Source organism: Pipra filicauda, unplaced genomic scaffold, assembly GCF_003945595.2.
Source record: "Pipra filicauda isolate LSUMZ 115617 unplaced genomic scaffold, ASM394559v2 scaffold86_size2582843_pilon, whole genome shotgun sequence".
Lineage (NCBI taxonomy): Eukaryota > Metazoa > Chordata > Aves > Passeriformes > Pipridae > Pipra > Pipra filicauda.
In genome coordinates, this window is record NW_024105053.1 from 842,791 (window position 1) to 852,652 (window position 9,862).

Below are 9,862 nucleotides of genomic sequence, written 5' to 3' on the forward strand. Positions count from 1 at the left end.
AAATCACAGGGCTGCTCTCCCTTCACACGAGCTGCTCCTTGTGAGGTAAAGTACTGCTGGGAATGAAGAAGAGTGGGAGAAGCAGGGCTAGTATGAGGCAAAAAAAAAGAAACAAAAGGCATCTAGCCAGTACTGTGTAGCAGTACTAGCATCAAAGTCCAATTTCAGTGCTTTCATAAAAACATTTGGCCCACAGTATGTGGTCCTTACTTACCTGAGGAATTGCATTCAATGTTAGGGGAGTCACAGTGTTTCTGTGTGCTCAAAATGCCATGAACATTTCTGTTGTTCCACTTTACCCTAAGAGGTTTTATGAGGAAGAATCCCAGCCTGTGATTGATTTATTTTTCTGAGCCAGGAAGTTATGCATGAGAATTTACTTGTTAATCTCCAATCGAAATGTCACTTAATCTGCCTCATCGTTAGTTCACTTACAGTATTTTCCATAGTTATAAATTTAACATTTCTCCACAGACATTATTTTTTTCAGCTACATAAGTGCTTTTTAATAGGAACAAATCCTGCAGTTGTGGATTTGTAGCAGGCAGAATGCCCATGGATTTCAGTGAGAACAGAGATTTCAGGCTGGTCCTTTAGGACTAAAGTAATTTCGGGCACGGGCTATTTTCCCCCCAGAAATAACTTAAGCACAAGTCAAGAATCACTTGACTCACTCCAACTAGTGTTAGCAGCAGCCTGAGCTGCCGATGCACATTTGAATTTCTTTCACAGATGGGTTCACTGAAAACACAGTCCCACCTACAGGCTGAAAAGACGAAATACTTCAATATCATCTGTACTGCAAACACACCCTGCCACTCAGACTTGCAAATTCTTTCCCTGTTTTTCAAGAAATTTATTCTCTTTTTATTTTAAGGAATCTATGCTCTTCTTGAACATATCTATGGGATTTGTAAATGCAACATGATGTATCTTGTGTTTCTTTTTGTGTTCTGTGACCCTACCTTCATATACTTAGGTTATGTAAAAATCAACGCTGTTTTCAGGTGAAAATACTGCAGCATGAAAACTCAAGATGAGCCAATCTGATGCTAAAAAACAAATAAATGGAAAGGGGACATATTTACTCATTTTCCTTTTAAGTGACACAAACTTCTGTGGAGGTATGTACGTAAGAACAACAAGATCACAGAACTACACACGAAACTTGGGCATACACACATATATAGAATAATTGCACTTCACTGTTCTTGCTGTCTTAACAGCTTCCACTTCACAGCACCAAGTATGGTAAAGACAGGCAGGTGGATGTCATTTTTATTTTACAAATGGGAAAACCAGGAGATGGTAGGATGAAAAGACTGCCCCCCACTCCTTTCTCTTCCATAAATAATTAAAATTAAAGTTCTTGTCATGACAGTTTAAGGAGGAATAATACTTCTTGTCTGCTGCCTGCCACCGCAGACAACATACAACATGGGCAAAAGACAGCTTTATGCACAGCAAATGTTATTTGCATTAGTCATTTGTGTTTTACAGCCAATGCATGGCTCCACTGAAGCCTGTGGAAGAACATACCGATCACAACTGGACATCAAAACCTTCAAGATTTTATTTCTAAGATTTTATTTTTATTTCTAAGAAGAAAGATGTTCTTGTAATTGTTTTCACTTTAAACAAAGTATCACCACATTTCCTCTGGTTTTGCAAGTATTTTTAGTCATGAGAGCAATATTGAGAATGCAACTCTTGCATCCTTTTTAACAGTGTAACTTTATAAATAACCTTGGCTCATACTGCCTGTCTGCAAAATTTACTTTCCTCTTCTGCCTATACTACATCACAAAATATTCACTTTGTTTAGGCAACAAATTTCTGTAATTTTGGGTAATATCTGGGTATAGAACAGACTGTTATGCTAAGTAAATTAAATTAGGAGGATAAATCATCTTGGTTTGGATCCAAGCATTGCTGTGATTTTCACTTGTTTTTCATTTCCATGTCTTAGATAGTTCAGCCTTGGATAGTTACTGCAGTGCACAGGACAATGGCCACCTTGTTCCTCACATACATCTGTCTCCATCAAACAACTATATCATAGTTTGAGATAAATAGCAAGTGGTGAAATACAAATGTCTGCTGTGCCTTACCAACATTATGGCACTTCTGTCCAGTGGAACCAAAAGGCTTTGGAGAGCAAAGAACATTTCTGCTTGAGATTAAGTAACTCTGCAGTAGGTACCCACATTGCTTGTAAAAGAAATGTTAGAAATTGGTGTTCCTCAAAAACAGCTAGGAGCAGACATCCCAGATCCACTGACAACCAAGGAACTGGATTGTTGTTATGTTGTGTGTAAACTCAAAACAGGAACTATCCCAAAGTGCTACTTTCACATGTATTCCAATATAAATTAAACAGAATTCTCACAATATAAAGAAACCAGACATCTATGCTTTGTCTGGATATTCAGCTCTACAGGCAGTGTCAGTTTACATAGTCATATCATCCCAGGAACTGATTGATCTCTAAGAATATTCTGAGGGTAAACACGGGTTATTTTTTAAGCCAGATCAGTTCTTTGATAAGGTTTGCAGTTGTGTTGGCATGGCAGAGGAAGAGATCTGAAAGGACAGCAGAAAGATGCCAGAGACAAGAGGCAGGAACTCCTTAGAATAGAAATTAGTGCTGAAATCTCTGGCTGTCTTTTCTCTTGCATGTTAGTTGATGATTAAAATATGGGGAATGCATGGAAAAAACATTTTTAATAGTGTTGACAGATCTTATTCCAATTAGCTGATTTAAAAAATATTTTAAATATTTAATTCAGTAAAAATATGTGCTTCAGGAGTTCTGTCATTTCCAGTTTATTAAAGCACTAATGCAATTTAAAAAGTGAATGTATGGACTTAGTGAAATACACATTTGTCACTTGTCATCACATCATTGGAATGGGAACAAATGAGATTACTGAGTGAGAAGGACAAAAGCTCCAGGAACAGATGGGTGGATGGAGGAAGACAAAGCACAGAGCAAAGAGTGGGATGCCAGTAGTCTATAAAGGGTTATACAGCAAAGCAAGTTAAAAGAGGAGATCTTACTCTTAATGAGGAACTGGCCATTTCACACAACAGTTAATGTCATTTAATTAGGCCAAGATGGATAAGGGCTCAGCAAACAAAATGGACAGAGGTTCACAGGTTCTAGTTCCTGATAAAAGGCAGGCACTCAGCAGTGATCACTTCTTCAGGCTGCCAGAAGCAGAGGCAGAGGAAATAGAGGTGTCCTCATGCTTTATGCAAAGACAGAAAGGCCTTTTGGAAGTGTGGCTTCTATTTGCACACTGACAACAGAGACCTCTAGGAAGTGATATCTTTATGTGTAGTTGATTATGTATTTCTTAAGAGCCTGCTTGTTCTTTCTTTTAAATGTGTATTTTGTTTTTGCTGACAGGGTGTTTTTGTCACATACATACACACAAAAACCTGCTTGATAATATTTAACTCATTCTCCTATATGTGCACTTATAGACTAAGGTCAAAAGAACAGAAACACTGCTTACATTTATAAAAAAAAATAAATCCTAATGTATTTTGCTGCCAAAACATACAGAAAGAGCAAACACATGCAGTTGTGGAAATGTTAGCAGGAATTAGACACCTTTTTGAAGAAGTAAGTAATTTTAAACTTCTTTTTTCCTCTCAGATTTTCCCAACAGTTTTCACATAGGAAAACAAGGACAGAAAATACCAGTTTCTAATTCTTTTTGTTTTCAACACTAATTGTTCCACTGTTCTTTTAATACCAGACAGATCTTTTTAGGCAGATGACTTTGGCCAACTTGTTTCTCTCAAAGGCAATCGAGAGCTGGTGCAATGTAGGGCAGAGCAGAGTAAGACCCCAATATAATTTGTAGCTGAAGTGGGACTGTTGGGTTCTTGTACACAACTGTTCTTGCCAAAATCAATTGTACTGCTGTGAGTAAAAAAAAGAGGCCAAAAAAATGGCTTCAAGTCATGCCCGTTCTGGCAGTAGGTGATGTAGAAGAAGGGGCTTTGGGAATGGGTCTCCAGCCCCTAGCTGGCTGTCTGGCTGGGTTTTGCTGCCAGACTTTACTGCCCTTACAGATATGTCAGAACAACTGCACGTGTAATTGCTACTTACCCTCATTCTGTCAGTATGATTTGAGTGTAAAAGGTGTTTCTGCTAAACTAGGTCATTGACAGAACCGAGCTAGGGAGCGGCTCCACATGAAGAAATGCCAAGAGCCTGGAGGGGGTGATAATCTTTAGTGCAGAAAACAGCTCCAGGTGAGTTGCAGCAACAAGATGGCAGGTGACCTAGATGATAAAATACACACACACACACACACCCCTATATATATAGGTGTATGTGTGTAGAAAATATTTTTTTTTTACCATCTTTCCTTCTCTTGTGGTTAACCCTTACTGCCTACATTGAGCGGTGCCATTGTTTAAAGGGGTGATTGACCCTATGATGTTTGTGAAGGAAAGCTTTATGTACACAGCCTAGCAGCACAGGCAATGCACAATGAGCAATGCAGTAATTATCAGGTATGAGAGAACCACAAGAAGACAAAGCCATAATCATGACAAACTAATGGAGAGACATCAGGAAGACATGAGAGCAGTGAGAAGTGCAGCCAGTTGTGATAATAATCACTTTATGGAGGCAAAAAGGTCTGTATTAATATAGACTGCATTAATTACTGAACACTTGCATGACTAGATGAAACTGTGTTAAACCAGAGGGATATTTCAAGCTGATTATATCCTATATTTTGTTCTTGTCCAAAAAGTCACTAGCCGTATGAGGGAGGACGGAGCACATGTTAAAAATCTGTGACCAACAAACTGGAGAGGTAGTTTGAAGTCAAAGAAGCAATTTGGTAATGTCCAGTGCTTTTCCCTTCAGGAAAGCATACAGAAAAACAGTACAGAATGGAGCTGCTCATCCTAATGAGCCACAAACTGAAGAAGAGTGAGCTATAAAATGCTGTTATACTAACTGAAGTGCTCTGCCTCAGCTCCGAGCAATAGTCTCTCTGCTCTGCAGGAGTACTACATTTTAAGTATTATTGTTTTGAGAGAATCACAGACAAACTGGAGAGTTCAGAACGGAAGAACCAGCATCTGAAAGCATGTCCCCCTGAGACAGCTTCAAATGTTAAGTTTGCTTAGCACAGAAAAGAGAAGACTGAAAAGACATACTGTTGTCCTTCCATATGAAGCAGATGTTTTAAAGATAGTGATCAGTTGGGTTTTTTTCTGTTCCATGCTATTGCAAAGACATCCCATCCCATTCGTCTAGGTAAACTGCAAATAAATAAAGCTTTGTATGTCCCCTGGGAATACCTTTTTCCTCTGATCAGCACCTAACAATGGAGTCCCTCAGGAATCCATCTTCCAGCAGCCACTGCTAACTAAGGATTTTTCTGTCCTTACTCCCTGTAGTTATAAAACTTTGAAACAATTTAGCAGTTTAGTATAATTTTTAGTAATATTCCAAATACTTTCAAGTGAAAAGGACACAAAGGAAAAAGCCTTTATATAACTTGTCACAAGAGCTTTGACAAAATTCACAGTTAAGATGTCCCTCTTTTCATCAGCTTTCATGTGTTTCTTTATTTGAAACAATGTTACTGGACTGTGTCCATGAAGCATCGTTAAAAAGGGATGTTAATGAGAAGATCACCAGAACATCTGAGTCATAGCTGAAAAGAGAAACTGAGAACAGACTTTTCAAATAAAATAAGTTTCACTGGAAATGTGTGAAATTAGATCGTAATGTCAATGAAAAATATGGTCAAAGGAAACAAAATCCTAGAAAACAACTTCCATATAGTCTGTCATTTCCCCTCAAAATTATGAGCTGGAGTATTAGCAGAAGAAGCTGATGCAAGAATTTTTTTGTCCTTTCTCCTGTATTTGGAGATCATTCCCAGTGCTATGGAGTAGTGATGGAGAATGCTTGGAATAAGAAATCGAATTCGGAACATTGAAGGTTATGGACTGTACCAAAGAAATGACTAGGAAATGCATTTCTTGCCTCTAGTTGCGCTATGTAAAAAAAATCTCCATGTGCCATGTCATGCCATGACAGATGAAGGAGCAGTTCAATCTCAATATTGTGCAAATCACTACTTTTCGTGTAAGAGTATCAGGAGGGTTCTCTGACCACACTAATTTTAATTTTTTTTTGGTGCTAATTATTTTCAGTTTCATAAATTGTGAAATTTAACTTTTAATTGTATTGGTATTATGTAAGTATATCCATTGTCTGCTGTTATAGGCACAGAGAATACTATTCTGAGGGAAAAAATATCAGAGGTATCTATCAGGAAAAAAAGGAATTCCATTATTACAAAAATATCTGACAAAACCCACACTCTTAGACTTTGAATTCTGAAATACACACTAAAAGGAATGATGATACTTCTTTGTTAGGAAAAAGATTAACAAAAAAGTGGTTTGTATTCTGGAAAATTCCATATATGGGCAAAAAAGTTTTATGTAGTACAATAGCCTGGTGATGCTCAGTTATAGTAAAAGCTAGTTTAAATTTAGTTACGAAATTCAAGGATATGTCCAAGATCCAGAAGTTTGGCAAAAAATGTATCAATGTGATATTTAACATTAGTTTGTTGTAGTAGTTTAAGTTGTGATTAATGACAGTCAAAGACGTGATTTTCATTTTTTTTTTTTTTAGTTTATCACTCCTCCTCCTCATTATATGAAATCACTAACATTTTATTTCCCTTTTTAAATGACTGGTGCCTCACTGTTTTATCTTAAGCAAAGAACAGGAAATGGAAGGCAGGAGCTCTGGATCCACATCTCACAGCCCAGTCACAAGACTGAGAGTGGAGACCAGAGTGGGAGTCACAACTGCAGACAGCACATCTTTTTCTGAGACCAATATCCAAAAAAGGTCTTAAATGAAAAACAAACAATAGTTTCAAGTTTTGAAGTGCTAATCTTTCTGGAAAATTGGAGTAATCTGCTATAATACTGTGAAGCAGGGGTAGTTTATCCTGAAGGCAAAAGTTTGGAAAAGTATCTTAATCTTAGGTACATTAATAATGTATATAATTAATGTACATTAATGTATAATTAATAATGGATTAATAATGTGCCCCTCCAACTGACATGTATGAATTCTATGAAAAGAACACAGGAAGATCTGAGTTAATTGAATGTATCCACACCTACTACTTTTCATGATGTGAGACAACAAAATATTATTGACTCAGCTAATAAGTATGCTAGAACATTTTAGCCAAGTGTATTAGGGGTAAAATTGACAAGCAGGGAAATGAGACATGAGTTATAATTGATATGTTTGTTACGAAGAAGCAGAAAGCCAAATCTAATTTTATTGGAGGAAGGGCGGGGAGAGGAGGGGAAATCACCCAGCATGTCACTTCTTTAAAAGGCCCAAGGATTCCTAGTATAAGTCTGCTGCTTATCTGATGAGAAGGAGTGAACCCTGGTTTAAAGTTCCACCCAGAATTTTTAACCTCTCATCTCAGCATCTCTAACTATGAGCAATGAAACTGGGTGTCTCCTACATTTGACAAATACAAACTTTATTGTGTTTTACTCAAAAACCCTGCCTGGTAGTGGAGAACAAACTGACCCTGAGTAATTTGAATGCATTATCTGCACTGCTGCAGGTATGAAGGTGGTAAGAGGGGCAAGTGAAGAGGACCTGCACCCCAGGGAACACAGGTGGGACGAGGCTGTCTGTGAAGTGCGCTTCTACAGTCTACAAAAGGTCAGCGGGATTTCTGCAATCAGTGAGGGTTTTCTCCCTAGCAAGCATGAGCATGCAGCTCTTTTGAAAAAGAAAAAAAAAAGCGCCTGATATTTGGTAAACCTCTTGGTAGCATGAAGACTGAGGGACTATATACAGCAGAGACTGTACACAAAGCCATCATGGATATGGAAAAATCAAAACTTGTCTCCTTCCTTGAGTGAAATATCAATTTTTTTTTGTCCTCCTAAAAATATAACTGTTTTCTTTTAATAATGAGGCCCCAAAAGTTGAAAATATATCAAAAGTCACAGCTCAGATTCAGTTTTCCTAGCATGTTCCAGTTTGAATCAGGACTTCCGTTGTTTCCACGAGTATTTAAATTTAATGTCAACTTAATTTTTTTATTTAACTTTACACATTTTTCAATTTCTGAATGTACATATCTAAGATTGCTTAACTGGAATTCTAAGAAGTCTAATGCTTTGTTGTATTAGCCAAGGTGAAATTAATATAACAGGAAACTGCACAAAGATATTTCAATTCTCACACCCGAGATTGCCATATTGATATGATTTTGTAATGGGAGCTGATAACCATTTGCTTGAAGTGGGCTTATGGAAATCCACTCGACCCTGAATTCAAATGGTATATTTTGAGCCCTGTATGTAAATGGGTGGTGTTCATACAGTTTGATTTTCAAATTAGATGTGAGTTTGAGAAGTTAGTATATACTCCACAGTCAACAGTAGATAGATTTATATCTGTGATTAAATAGATTTAATGTACTCAGATGCAAACAAATCCAGACACTTTACAGAAATTTCAGTGCTGTATCACAAGTTAGATGGTTTCCCTAGAGCAGCTGGTGCAAATAAATGGTGTAAACATATTACAGATTGTGAAATACTTTTCTTAAAATATCACCTCTTTCTCCTTCCTCAGTTCCATGTATGCTCATTTACCTTTTGTTTCACACTTTTTTTACTGTCTTCTCTTTTCAAAACTTCTCATTAGCTTTTTTTTATATATTTCTTTACTTATATTTTCATTTATTATTTTAAATTTTTATTTGCATTTTGATTTCATTTTAATTTTTCCTTTTTCTAAATGAAATATAAGCCAAATGGCACTGCAATTCCAATCGGAATTTCTGACCACATTTTTCCCAATAAACTTCACATGAAACAGCAACATCTATTCATTCGCTTGCTGATAATCATTAAAGCATACTGAAATCAATTTATACTATTAAACTATGGTTGAGTTCAGTCACATATCTTTAAATACGCTGCTTAAGAGTGAGGCTAATGAAGAGCTGTGAGCAGGGTCTTTCTCAGAATGTGTCTTATTAGTTCACCATGTTTCGCTACTGCCATCTTCTGGCACAAGGGATAGTTCTCCTACAGTTTCTCAATTGCTTTTGAAATACTTAATCGTTTTTTCTCTTTAGCAGTATCAGCATAGTTTTTTGTTCATTTTGGCCTTAGATAATTTATCTCTAATTTTGCAATGTCCTTTTAGCCACCTGTAATTCATCCACCCCAAAAAGATTGGAGATATTGCAAACATAAAAATTAGTATTATAGAACAAATATCCTTTGCATTACTAAACATTGTATTGCTACAGAAGATGTTACATATATTATTAAGTGTAGCTGTTTAATAAATGTTTTTGCCAATATTTATGCTGCTCATATTTTACTTTCAGACAACAAATTAATTATTCAGATCTAGGCCCGATTCTGTCTTTAAATTCCTATTTACTACACCTTTCTGTTTTCATATTTAAAATATAGATAAAAGTATTTGCATTGTTTAAGCTCCTACATTTGTGATCAAATAGCACGGTACTGTTCTCTCAGCCATCCTTCACCACTACATAATCAGTATTTGAAAGCTAAGCAAAACTTCCAGCACTTAAGTTTGTGGAGCCTGAGGTGCTCTGATGTCCATCTGAGAACATTTTCGCTGACTGAAACACTCTAAGCTCCCAGATCTCTTCTGCAGATAAGAGAATGCTGCTATTCCGGGAGGCAGAAGTGGTGTTTGGATGCTCTGCAGGTGGCAGAAGTCCAAGCCAAGCCCTGACCTGTGATTTATCCTCTTCAAAGCAAGGATGCTATG